Below are 12,438 nucleotides of genomic sequence, written 5' to 3'. Positions count from 1 at the left end.
TCTGGGTAACCTAGAAGTCTCACCTGTGAGGTTACTGTTGTGGAAGAAGAAAGCATATGTTTGTATTCCTGCCTTTTTTTAAGCACTCAGTAAAGCTGCTGACATGAAAATCATTCCCCCTTCCCCCACTTTTTCTCTGTTAAGTAGGTGAACCTACAGAAATGGTTTTTAAAACATGATTTCCACTATCAGTCTACAGATGTGTTTCCCTCCTTTCTGTGTTCCCTGCTGCAATTATCTTCTTGAAGCTATATGTGGAGAAGCACAGGCCAGACATTCACTGAATTGACTCATTTATTAATCATTCATTATCTTTTGTAAGAATGAGCAAATTTACTGGCTTGTGTCTGAACAAGAGTTTTCTGAGCAGATTCTACAAGTCAGCATTTTCTGAGGTTGAAAAGATCCTGAAGATGAGAAAAGCGCTGTCTTCCTCCATTTACAGTGCTTCTCCACTAATCTGCTGATTACCCTGGGTAGCCAGAGTAGCCAAAATGTGGATTATGCCCTGGCACAGGCTTTGTGCATGCAGAACATCTTAACTTCTGTCATGGTAGAGGACTGTGTTCTAACAAGCTGGTTGAAACTTATGCTTCAGCTTGCCATGGTATGTTTATTTAAAGGCTTAACAGCTTGCCATGGTTACACTTGATGTTATTATTAATAGGAAGTGTTTTGTTTTGACTCTCTTTCCCGCCTGACTTAGGGTCCTTTTTTACATCATGGCCATCCCAGACATCTACCTTCGATGCCTTTCCACACCTTCTACAGCCACAGAAGTCTGTGTGACAAGGTAGACAGTGCAGGAATCACAAGAGATAAAATCTAGGCCAAAATGGTCACAGTGTCTGTGCCAGGCTGGCTTGATTTGAAATATTTTATTTGGAACAATTTTTCACATATAAAAATATCCTTTAAGCCTCAGTACTCTTTCTCTCCCACAACAGAGACAGAGTCTGGTAGAAAACCTTTTTTGGGAGTTTTACAGGGAAATTCAGGTTTCATCTCTCATTTCAGATAGAAGAAAGTGATAGATGACCACCTTAAAATTAAACTCTTTACAGAAAAATATAAATTAAATGCCTACATTTCTGTGGAGAAAACAAAACCCACCCAAAACCTTTATCTTTCACTGGAATTAAATTTTAGAGTGAAAGAATATCCCTGAACCAAAGTTAAGTTCTGTGAAGGTGAATAACATGCATCTTTTTGACCCCAACAGAAGCTTCTGGGTCCGGGTGAACCTGACTTAGCTTACCCCAAGGAGGGCCAGTTAGTAGGTAGTTGATTGGTGTAACTAAATTCCAAAAACAAGTACAGTAACTGCGGTGGGCTGATGAATATAGCTAAACTGCTGTTCTCTAAACAGTCACATAGCTAAATATCACTTAAGCAGCTTGGCTTAAATTACCTTGGAACAAGTTACTGTGAAAGGGAAATGAAAGCATATAAACGAGTCTGAGACACTTGTATTCATTTGAGGAGAAGTGAGGGAAACAATTAAGATAAACCAGAAAATGGCAGGCCTGTCGAGCCATATGGCCCTTTCCTGTTCCTAACACTTCTTTTGTTTAACTTTTCCAAAGCAATTTTGTCACTATTACTACTGTGGCTGTTTCAGTTTTAAACATGTTTTCCTAGCATTCAATCTTTTCCCCAGCTGCCCCTACCTAAAAAAAAAATAAAAAAAAAAATAAAAAAAAAAATTTAAAAAGTCTCTACCGAATTAAAAATAAATGCTAGAAAGATCTTTAAGGTGTTCTTTGGCTCATGTTGCCTTTAAAACTTTGCACTATATGCTAGTTTTGTTTTTTGCTTTCTGCCTGTTTTGCCCAGCTGTTGGGCACGCCTATGTTCTGCTATAGCAAAACAGATGCAGACTACAGATCACATGGACTGCTTCAGTTGAATGAAAGCAGCTTTGGTCATTAATCCTGTCTATAGGGCTCTTTGGCTTTTTTTTTTTAACAAGTCCTTTTTTTTTTTTTTTTTTTATTCTAGCTTTTAATCATGGTTTTCAAAAAATTAAGAAACGGTCTAAAAAAAATGCGAGAGATGGAGATCAAGCAGGCTGCTGTGAGCTTTGAAGCATAAAAATAAAGGAAAAAAAAAAGAAGCTTTTATTGTCAGGAAATGGCAAATACCTAGCTCAGTTTAACAATTCTGTCTGGCTGTAAGATAGGGAAGTAATGCCTTTGGCAGTACATAAACTCTTGTTTTCTGGCCCTTTGTCTTCCGGTGTAAAACACCGCTGAAAAAATCACCTGTCCATAGCAAAGTTAAACTCCTGCCTTTAACACAGTTGCATGGGAACTTTGGTTTATTAATGAATACAACATACCCTCTTTGATTTGAATGCTTTCAGAGCGCTGAAAAGATTCAAAAGGCATCGCTTCCTGCACCAGCGGCGTGCCTTTATACATCTCAGTGGTTCACCCCTACCCAGCTGCTATATCTCATTAACAAGCGTTTGGCCATCGCAGCGAACTTCGCAGTGTTGACACTTGAAAGGCCCAGGCAGGCGCTGGCAGGCTATCAGCTATGGCAACAGGAAACTGCCCCAAGACAACACTGAGAAAACAGCAGCTGCAAAAGCCAAAAGCAAAAGGGGACAGGGAGAGCTAGGTGTTTCCAGGCTGTGCTGTTTTCCATATGGGCTGTTTGTGCAGCAGAGCAATGCCAAGGGAGGGGAGGAGAAGAAAAAGGAAAGAAAGGTCTAATAAGGAGGTTGATATAAGCTCGGTAGGCGCTGGGGCATTAAATACTTTTTTGTTACATTTTAATGGCTTCCTGAAGTCTATTTTCATGCAAATAAAATCCTGTCTGTGTAAGGAGTTCACAAAAGCCAGGCCTGGGGCCGGTTCCCTGAAGCATCTCTGGCCTGGGGTGGCTGCAACCTGCCACCCATCCCTAAGGGACATGCTGTCCTTATCCCCTTGCTTGCAGCCCCTTCCCTCTGCAGACATGCTGGACACTTAACTCCCACCGCTTGGCATCATTACACCCTGAAGAGCCGTGGCTGCAGCCTTCAGCCCAAAAAAGCTGTGCTTCCCACTGGAGTGCTGAGGACCAAGCCTGTCAGCCAAAGAGGGGCACCTGCTGTGCTGCTGCCCTGCCCCAGGCAGAAGGTGCTTTCCACCAGCTTTGTGTCACGCAGAGAGCTACAGAGCTTAGAGGGGAGGCATGGAGGGGAGATCCTACAGGAGGCAGCACAGTGGGTGCCTTTATCGCTGGGCTTTTGGACAGAGGAAGCTAGATGTCAACTGATGGCAAAGGGATGAATAAGTAAAGGAACATTGAAATGTGGAGCGTTGAAATTTGGATCCTTACTTAACCATATTGCACTTCTATTTTACATAGGTATAGGAAAAGTAAACCCTGGACATAGTTTATCCTACCTCACTCTGTGCTTCCACTGGCATACCTGGTGTACCAGGTTAACTACAGCTCATTCTGCAAACATTTGCAGCAAATCTTGAAGTAGCAGTGGTCAAATTCATATAACAGTATTTAAAGCAGCAGCAGCAGCAGCAGAAAGTAAACTGACATGATCTCAAGACTCACCACCACCACCACCACCTTAACATTTTCAATGGCCTGGAAAAAAACCTCTCAAACAGTTTTAAGTTTTTAATAAGGATCAGTCTTTATTTTTCCAGTGGTTCAAATGTAGCGCTAACCATTGCCATGTTTCTTCCTTCGGCTGCTTCAGGGGTTTTGCAGCTGTGAGAGGCTTAAGGGCGGATGTTTAGATAATTCAAGCTTCTATTTTACATTTACAGGTAGAAGTTGTATACACTATCACTATTACAGAAAATGGAAACTATTTTCTCAAGCCTCATGCGCGTCAAGCTCTGTGGTTTATACTAAAAGTGGATTTTATAGCCTGTTGTGTACACTTCATGTTTCCTGTGCCAAGGAACCACAAGACAGAAAACCTGAAACCTGTGAAGTTTCCCCTGCCTTAGACCTTGGTGTAGCATCGTCACCAATGGTTTCCAGCACAGCAGCACACACTTCCAGTTCTGTAATCTGTGGTTTAGCTGCAGGGTGACTCAGGTGGTGATTCAGTAGGTGGCAAGCTTCCCTCTGTCAATATTGAACTCATGTCCCACTATCCAGGTACACAGTACTGTTTAAAGGACCAGCCTTCTGCTGGGATACAAGAAAAATGCAGTGACCGATGGCTGTTGTTCAAGATCCCACGGCACGAGTGGAAATATTAACTCTTGGGCACACACAGCTTTCAGTTTGATGGAGTACATTCTGCTTAGATTTTCCTTTCCTACCCTTATGCTGGTTTGTAATCTTGTTCTTCCTGATGGCTTCTTTCCACATGAGAGAAGGCTGCATTCTTTATTATGGGAGATGACTTCTGGATCCAAGGGTCAGGAGGTGGTGCTGGTATCCTGAGTAAATCAGAAATAAATCATAGCAGGAATAATGTTAATCCTCATTATTAAAAGACTTCACACCCCCTTTGTTCAAAAGTACAAAAATGTAGAGATATTTGAGATTAATCCTGGATCCTCACATGATATCTGTTGATAAAATAACATGCATGTGAGAGAGTAAGTGCAAATACCAGCTTACCATGCTGCTTATTAACACTGTGCAGGCCACTGGGAAATAGCACATAATTCTAAGAAAGGCATTTTTCTAGCAAGAGTTGTATGCTGCAAGAAGTACATAAATTCATACTATTTCCATTTTATCTAATTAAATAATAATCTATTATTAGTACAATTATTATTTTTTATTATTATTTTACATTTCTGGTAAAATATTATTAAAAAGATTATATTAAAAGATATTCCTAAAAACCTCCCATACTTCAGATGTTTGCCAGTTGAGAAGTGGCTCCTGGCAATTGAAATGCTTGTTTTGTGGCTGGCACATTGCTGGAACAGAGCAGTCAGCTAGCACACTTTCATGCCAGGAGGACGTGCATGTGCTTGCCTCAGTGTGTAACTCTCTTTTGCTCATTTGTGCAGCTTCACAGGGATTTTCTTCCCTGCTCCTGATCAGATATTTTCATGTTTTGGTATGAGTTATCTCTTGTCTCATAGATACAGCCTCTGCTCTCTTCTTGAGAAAGAATTGCAGTATTCCCCCTGTGACTTGCAAAACCATATCTAGAATATATAGGGGTGTTTAGTGATTTGTCATATGTGTCACCCAAATAGGGAATTACTGATCTGCTGAAAGAAAAAATAGAGAATTTGGAGATACAGTGTTATTTCCCCTGGGTGCTACGTTAAGACAATAAAACATTTATTGATATTGGAATTGGTTCTTCAATATTATGAAAAATAAAAACAACTTCCAGCCAAAGGAGGCTTATAGAAATAAAACAGTATTTTCTGAGTCTATATTAAGAACTACTTATTGCTGACTTTGAGAAGCAGCAGAATATATGATAGAATATATCCTAGCTCTAGAAGTGTAGAAAAAACCTGCATATCAGTCCTGGTAGACAAAAATAGTGTTCTGGCTTTCTCATGAAACAGCATCATTTTAAATGTACAAAGACACATGAAGACAAACATATGAGAAGCAATTACCAAGTGAGAAGATCACCAAATAACTACTTATTGTATAATTGTGATAAACTATGGCTATGTCAGAAAGGAAGAAAAAAAAAACAACCACTGCAAAATACAGAGCAAATCTATGCTCTTTTTAAGAAGTCAGTTTTTTCATTTAACTTTATGAATTAAAAGTCCCTTCCTTTATGAAATACTATATACCTCAAACAACATGAAACATTATGTAGGCTGTTCAGACTAAATTGATTAATTGTGATATCCTGCAAGTATTCATACTAGTGTATCCCTTTTACCCCCTCATTGAACCTGAAAAAAGTTCATCTGACCTTGCATGTTGAAAATGAAGATGTAAATTAGTTCTTCCATATTTTAACTTAGATGCCTATGCAGAATTGTTTTTATATATAGGAAGGCTTCGAGGGGATTAGAATTTCTAAATTTAAATTCTAGCTCTTCAATTTTACCAGACTTTCAGGAACATGGACTACACAAAAGAAAACTATGTGCCCATCAAGTAAAACTTATATTAATTTATTTCTGGAATAATATTTTGAATAGTTTTGCTCCATGGCAATTTTTTTCCCTTTCATAAACTTCATAAACAATATATATAACAAAATGTTAACATTTCCTGAATTCCAAAAATTTTACTGGACATTTATTAAGGAAACCCTCATCTCTCAAATGTCTTTTAAAGGAATTTAGTTTTGAGGTAGTATGTTGGCCATATAGATTGTTTTTTGTGTCTGTTTTTTCATGTGAGCATCTAAGATTATTTCTGGTAGACAAAGCAGCTAAGCTCCAATCCACAAAGCCCACAAACATTTACACATTTTCCAGTTCATAAAATGTGCCATGAAAAAGAGGTCATTATAGGCATATTTATTTTAAAGATTTCTTGGTGTTCTGCTTCAAGAAATTATGGCTGATTTGAAACTGAGAGAAGTGCCATAAAATGGGTTTCTTCAGCTTGATCAGGTTCAGTGAAGATTGTAAAGGACTGTAAAAACCTGGTTTCATTCAATCTTGTGCCTTTCCAAAGCTCCTGTGAATGTTTTGTATCATTGCTGTCAGATGTGATTTTCTCTGCTGCTGCAGATGTGCACAACAGATTTACTGTTACAAGTAATAGATAGTAAATTCCTGACATAGAGGCATTTAGGGCCACTGCCAGATGTCTCATTTTAATAATACATTTGTATATCCTAGTTCCAGAGGGACAATTAAGCTGTGAACAATAGAGATAAAATCATTGGGGGACAGGTATTACCACTTTATTGTTGTAGTCAATCTATGGCACTCAATAAAATGGATGAATTTAGTTTTGGTTTTGTGTTGTTACAACAGGATTACTATTGCTTAGATCTCATTCAAAAAATAGTGGAGAAGGACGTGTCTTCATTACAGCTGTCTGCATGGGGAGAAGATGGTCTGTTGCTCCAACTTTCCTCTGAGAGTTTGGATGCAGAACTAACTCCATCAAACTCCAGAATGCATTAGGCAAATGGAGTCTCATTCCAACCCTCAGCAAATTAGGGATGTTGAGAGATCCGCTTTCTCTGTACCGACAATTTGTTATCTGTGCAATTGAATTGCCTGGGAAACAGTGTCCAACCTTGTGACGGGCTTATCTATTTGCTGCAGGTACAGGAAAACTGTGCAAGGAAGTTTCAATAATTACCTGCTTTCTGGCTTTTCCTTGGGCAGAGTTTTGAACTAGTTTTGTTTAGTTGGTACAAATAACAAGGGTTACTTCCACAACTAAAGGGTGTCTGGGATTTGCTTAATGAAAAACCTCAGTCACAAAGAGAAAGAGAGGGACAGTGCAGGTCTAAATCATACCTTTACTTAAAATTAGTAGGATCATGAACGCATTTTTAAAAGAAACAGTGAAAAGCCTGAAGCATCAACTGTAACATTTGGTGAGTCAAGACCTGACCTTTCCAGAAATTCAATATTGTTTGAATTGAATGAGCAATTCTGATATTACTTGTTGCTCTGTTTCCCAGTTACACTCTATTTGGGTGTTAGTGTTAAGAGTTAGATGGATTATAACAATCAGAACAGAGGAGAAATAAAGGGATTACTGGAGCAAGTCTTCTCTAAAAACTTGTTGGTTTGCAGTGAATCTTATCTCACCTAAAGGTGCCATAATTCCTTTCAGTCTACTCCTACACTTTGATCAGCTTTGACTATTGGCCTTCCTTTCTCATAATGCTTAAATGAGCAGCTGCATTGGCCCAAACTGCCCTTGTCCTGGCTTGCAGGGGTCTGGAAAATGGTAACAAATCATGGCTGTGGGCAGTGAGCCCTCTGGACTGTTGTTTCCAGTGATGGCTGCTGTCTGAAATTGGCAGTCACAGAATATGGCACAGTCCCTGTTCCTGTCTCCCATTTTTGGGGTCTTTCCGTGGCTGAATCTGTCCTTTAGAGTGGTGTCCTGTCTCTCTAGGTCACCTGAGTGATGCCCCCTGCTGAAGGCTAAGCAAGGTGGGCAGTATGCCCCATATTCATGTACCCCAGTACCTCTGGGATGCACATTAGGGTCAGAAGTGGCCATGTTCTATCCTCACATTTTGGGGGAAAACCATTTGCAGAGATGAGGAATGAACCGTTAAATCTTCCAGTACATCCATCAAACTAGAGTGCAGGGAAAACAGGGTGTAGGCCTGCATTTGCCTTCGGTTTAGACACATCCTTTGTGATGCAGAAGAGACAGGAAAGGGGTATAAAAATACACTTTTGAAAGGTTTGTTTTGAGGTTGACAGCTGGAGAATCCCTCTCTCTTCACAGTCATAGGAACTTCATTTAGTGTACCTTAAAGCTTCCCACCATAGGGTCACCCTAAACTCTGGTTTGAAGGAAACATGCTTGACAACAACGATCAGTCTGGATCACATACTTCAGTATATTCAATTTACAAGTGTCTTCTTCAAACTATCCCTCCCCTTCTAGTAAAAATGAGACAGCTTTAGACAGACAGTTTTAAGAATTATCCCGTGGGTACTGTTAAAGAAACCTATTCATAGATACTCATGTGTTAACCACATGTGTGTCACTGACAGCAAGCACTCAGAATCTAATGGTGATGCGGTAATGAAAATAGCCAAAATAATGGAAAATCATGAAAAAAACTGTGCAAATTTCTTTAAAGAAAAATAAATTAACAAGCCACTGGACTATTGACATGGAATATCAGAATAAGAAGGAAAGCTATTAACAGTCCTGCCAAGCCGTCATTAGCAATTCTTTGCTTTCTTCAGACACATCCTGCTCCTCTCCCTCCTGATTGCCTTACATTTTTCTTTGTAAATAGAATAAACTGAGTGCCAAATTGCTTCCCTGGTTTCAGCAGTCCAGAAAGTCTCCCTGGCATAAATCAACCTACTTTGGAGACATCTCCCTTCAGCTTGGTCTGGCAGATTAACAATGAAAAGGGAAGAGACAATGGTACAGTCAGACAGCTCTCCAAAAAAACACATTAGTTGAGAGCTAATAGCTGATTAGTAAAATCTTCCCATCATTTAAAGATGCATTTTCTTTAGTGATGAAAACCAGGTCTCCTTAGGCCTTGAGTTAATGTCTGCTCTTCTAGGTCAGTTCCAGGGTAGGTTTATGTTGTGATTAGAATGGAGTCTGCAATTTGGGTAGGCATTTGTGCAAGTTAACTTTTAATGTCAGTCTGGACAAGATTTGGGGCTGTAGCTGCAATAACACCAGAGAAACACACCCAGACTGAATTGTGTGCTGCTATTGGGGTCCAGTCAAGCTAATGAAGTGCATGAGGCCTTGAGAGAGGTGGAAGCAGAGCACACACTTCGCTGCTATCCTTTGCGGTGATTTCAGCATTACCTCTGCATGGAAAGGGAAGTAATGTCATCTTCCTTGGTGCTGAAGAGTACATTGATGCTTTACCTTGCTTTTCCTCTGTAAGACAAAACACATCCTTGTGGAATTTTCAGCATGCGAACTGTGATTATCGCCAGGCTTCAAAACTATGTTTGTGCAATTAATTACTGGTAACTACTGCATCCAATCTACTTTAAATTCTGCATAATGATTCTGTGAGTAGCTTTCCTTCTTTGTCTGCTGTTGCATAACCACAAATTTTAAAGATGCTGAAATGCAAGGATATATGAACATGAAAGAAGTTGTAACTAGGTGAATATATTGGTGAATATTCAGAGTCAATTATATATATTTCAAAGAATTTATAAATAACGTAATGATTTATAAATAATAGCTTTCTGTATTTAATCCCATTTTATCATCAGATTGTAAATCCCTTATAAAATGGAAAATAGGATTTTGCAACAGAAACACTTTTCTGTGAAAGAGCTCACATACAAAAATGTTTTTTGAAATATCTATGACTTTGTGGTCTTGCTTAATTTTTACTGTTATTGTTTCAATAATATGAGATAATTATAGATAATATTTTAAACACTTTCAAAATATATAAAAATCTATTATTGTTGGAAAATATTTTAATATTCTTTGGAGCATCTACTAAATAGATCAAGAATAAATGAATTGAAATAAGTAAAGATGCAATTTAACCTGAGTTTAGCAGGACTAAATATATATCTTTATCTATCTATACATCTATATAAACTATATCTATATCTATATTCAGAGAAAAAGAAAATAGAGCTATACAAGACACATAAACATCACTCCTTTTCCCAGAATCACCTATAGTAATGTCTGCCAGATAAAATTTTCATGTAGGGTGCCTTACAACATTAATGTTTCTAAGTCTTGTGATACACACCTTTTTGCTTTTTTACCAAAAGCTTTAATTTGTCAGAGTAAGGGGACAAAGAAGAATCCTTGGCTTTTTTTAAAAATCTTAACATTGTCTCCTATCTGACAGCTTGTACAAATATATTGACTAATTCTGTTTGACTTTTGTAGTCACCTGGACCCCGAGAGGCATATTTGCAGAAGCTGAAACAGCATCTTCTCAATATTTGGGTAACTGAATGTCTCCCCTCATTGCCAAGGCATTCTCAGATTGTACAACTATCACAACAAGCAGCAGAAAGGCCACAGTCCTCTCCTCAAGCCCTGGATCCCTGATTTTCCTCACTGCTTAACTACTATTTCATTCCCTCACTCGGTTTTGGACTGCCCCAGTTAGCTGCCACTGTGACAAAGCTCAGGAGTGGCTAAATAGGGTTCATTTCAGATAACATGACTGTATCAATCTGACCTCAGTCAATCCCAAACCACCCTCTGACAGCATCCCAAGCTTTAAACACCCATGTAGGCCTTCACAACACTCACTAAGGAAGGCAATAAATAACTTCAGTCCTCCCTGGCATCTGTGACACACTCCCTTTGCTATTTTGGGCACTTTTAACTGGAACAAAACATGGAATGAGTAATAAGAACATCTCAGGGACTCACGGTACTGAGGACCGCTCTGGACAAACTGCTATATAGGGTGGGCATGGTTTTCTTGTTCTAGATGTAGATTCTTGTTCTAGATTCTTGTTCTAGCCCTTGGATGCCAAAGCTGGGCAACCACGGGATCAGTGCCAGTCTCCAAACAGTATGGTGGATTTTGGCAAATGAGACTTCTGTGTTTGTATGCAAATCTAATTACTACATAATTATTCATCATTCCAGTTTTCCTCATCAGTGAAGCCAGTTTGCCATTTACCAGGTCATCATACCAGGAATTGTCTGATAATCAAATTTAAGTTGATCTTAACTGTTTGTTTTAAATCCCTGGGGATTAAAATACCTGGATGTTTTAATACTATTGAGCACCATTTAAAATCCAACTAAGTAATGCTTTGTATGTTTCTTCAGTTACTCCTTACAGCTCAAGCTTGTTCCTATTCATTTTGTACCCAGATAACTGTCTGAACTTTCCTGTGCATTCTAATAATTTTGTGTACAGACCTTTACAGCTTGCTTTAAACCAGAGGAAAACAGAGCAATCTGAATCCCACCTATGTGTTAATGCTTATGTAACATTTCTCTGGGCACTAGGAGAGAACCCTGCACGGTTTATCCTATGCAGAAAGCATTTATGTCTGAGCTTAGCTTCAGCACATGAAGGGCTGTAATGGAACTGGTATGCTTAAAACTCAGACTATATAACTGGATTTTCTGAGCCAAACCTCGTTTCCTCAGGGCAGGGCCCTTAGTCATTCTTGCTGGGACACTTAAAAAGGAAGCATTTACCTATTGCCCATTTTCCCTCCAAGTCTGGTTTGCAGCATGCAGAAATTGCCGCTCAGAAGTGTTTTGATATGTTCTTTGGGGCCCGCTCAGGTTAGGCACAGCCCCACAGCAGAAGCAGAGACATCCAAGTTCCACTGTTTACAGGGATGTCTGGACTATCTTTTGGGCTTGAGCTGTTCAACTGCCCAACTTCCAGAAAAGCTTCTTCACAACCTGCACCCTCTCTGCTGCTCTTAGGAGCTGTGGGATGCTCTGGAAGGGGTGAAGTGTGGTCATTCACAGGAGAGATGGGGGGGAACTGCACCATCTACACTGCTACCAGCCCTCATGCTGAGCCATTCTGAGATTATGTAATTTCAAATTCACAGGCTGTTACATGGTAAACATAGTTTGGTCCTTTAAGTCAAGAGTTCATAATACAGCAGCCTGTCAGACCTTTAAGCAAAAGGTTCCTTTAAGGAAAGGATGAGGTTTTAGTCAATGCCAAGTATAACCAAGACTTCATCTCTTCCCCTTGCAGAAGATCAACTGTTTTAGCCACTCAGCATGCAGTTTGCCCTGCTCCTACGTGTTCACAGAGTCAGAAATGGACCCTGTTCACCAGTCCCCTTTGCCAGGGAGGGAGGAAACTCCTTCAAAACTGATGCAAGCTTCTTATACACTGCATCTCTTGGGCAAATCACCTGTTCA

The sequence above is a fragment of the Cyanistes caeruleus genome, chromosome 3 (assembly GCF_971803275.1).
Source record: "Cyanistes caeruleus chromosome 3, bCyaCae1.hap1.1, whole genome shotgun sequence".
Taxonomy (NCBI): Eukaryota; Metazoa; Chordata; class Aves; order Passeriformes; family Paridae; genus Cyanistes; species Cyanistes caeruleus.
Note: the sequence above shows the minus strand (reverse complement) of the source record.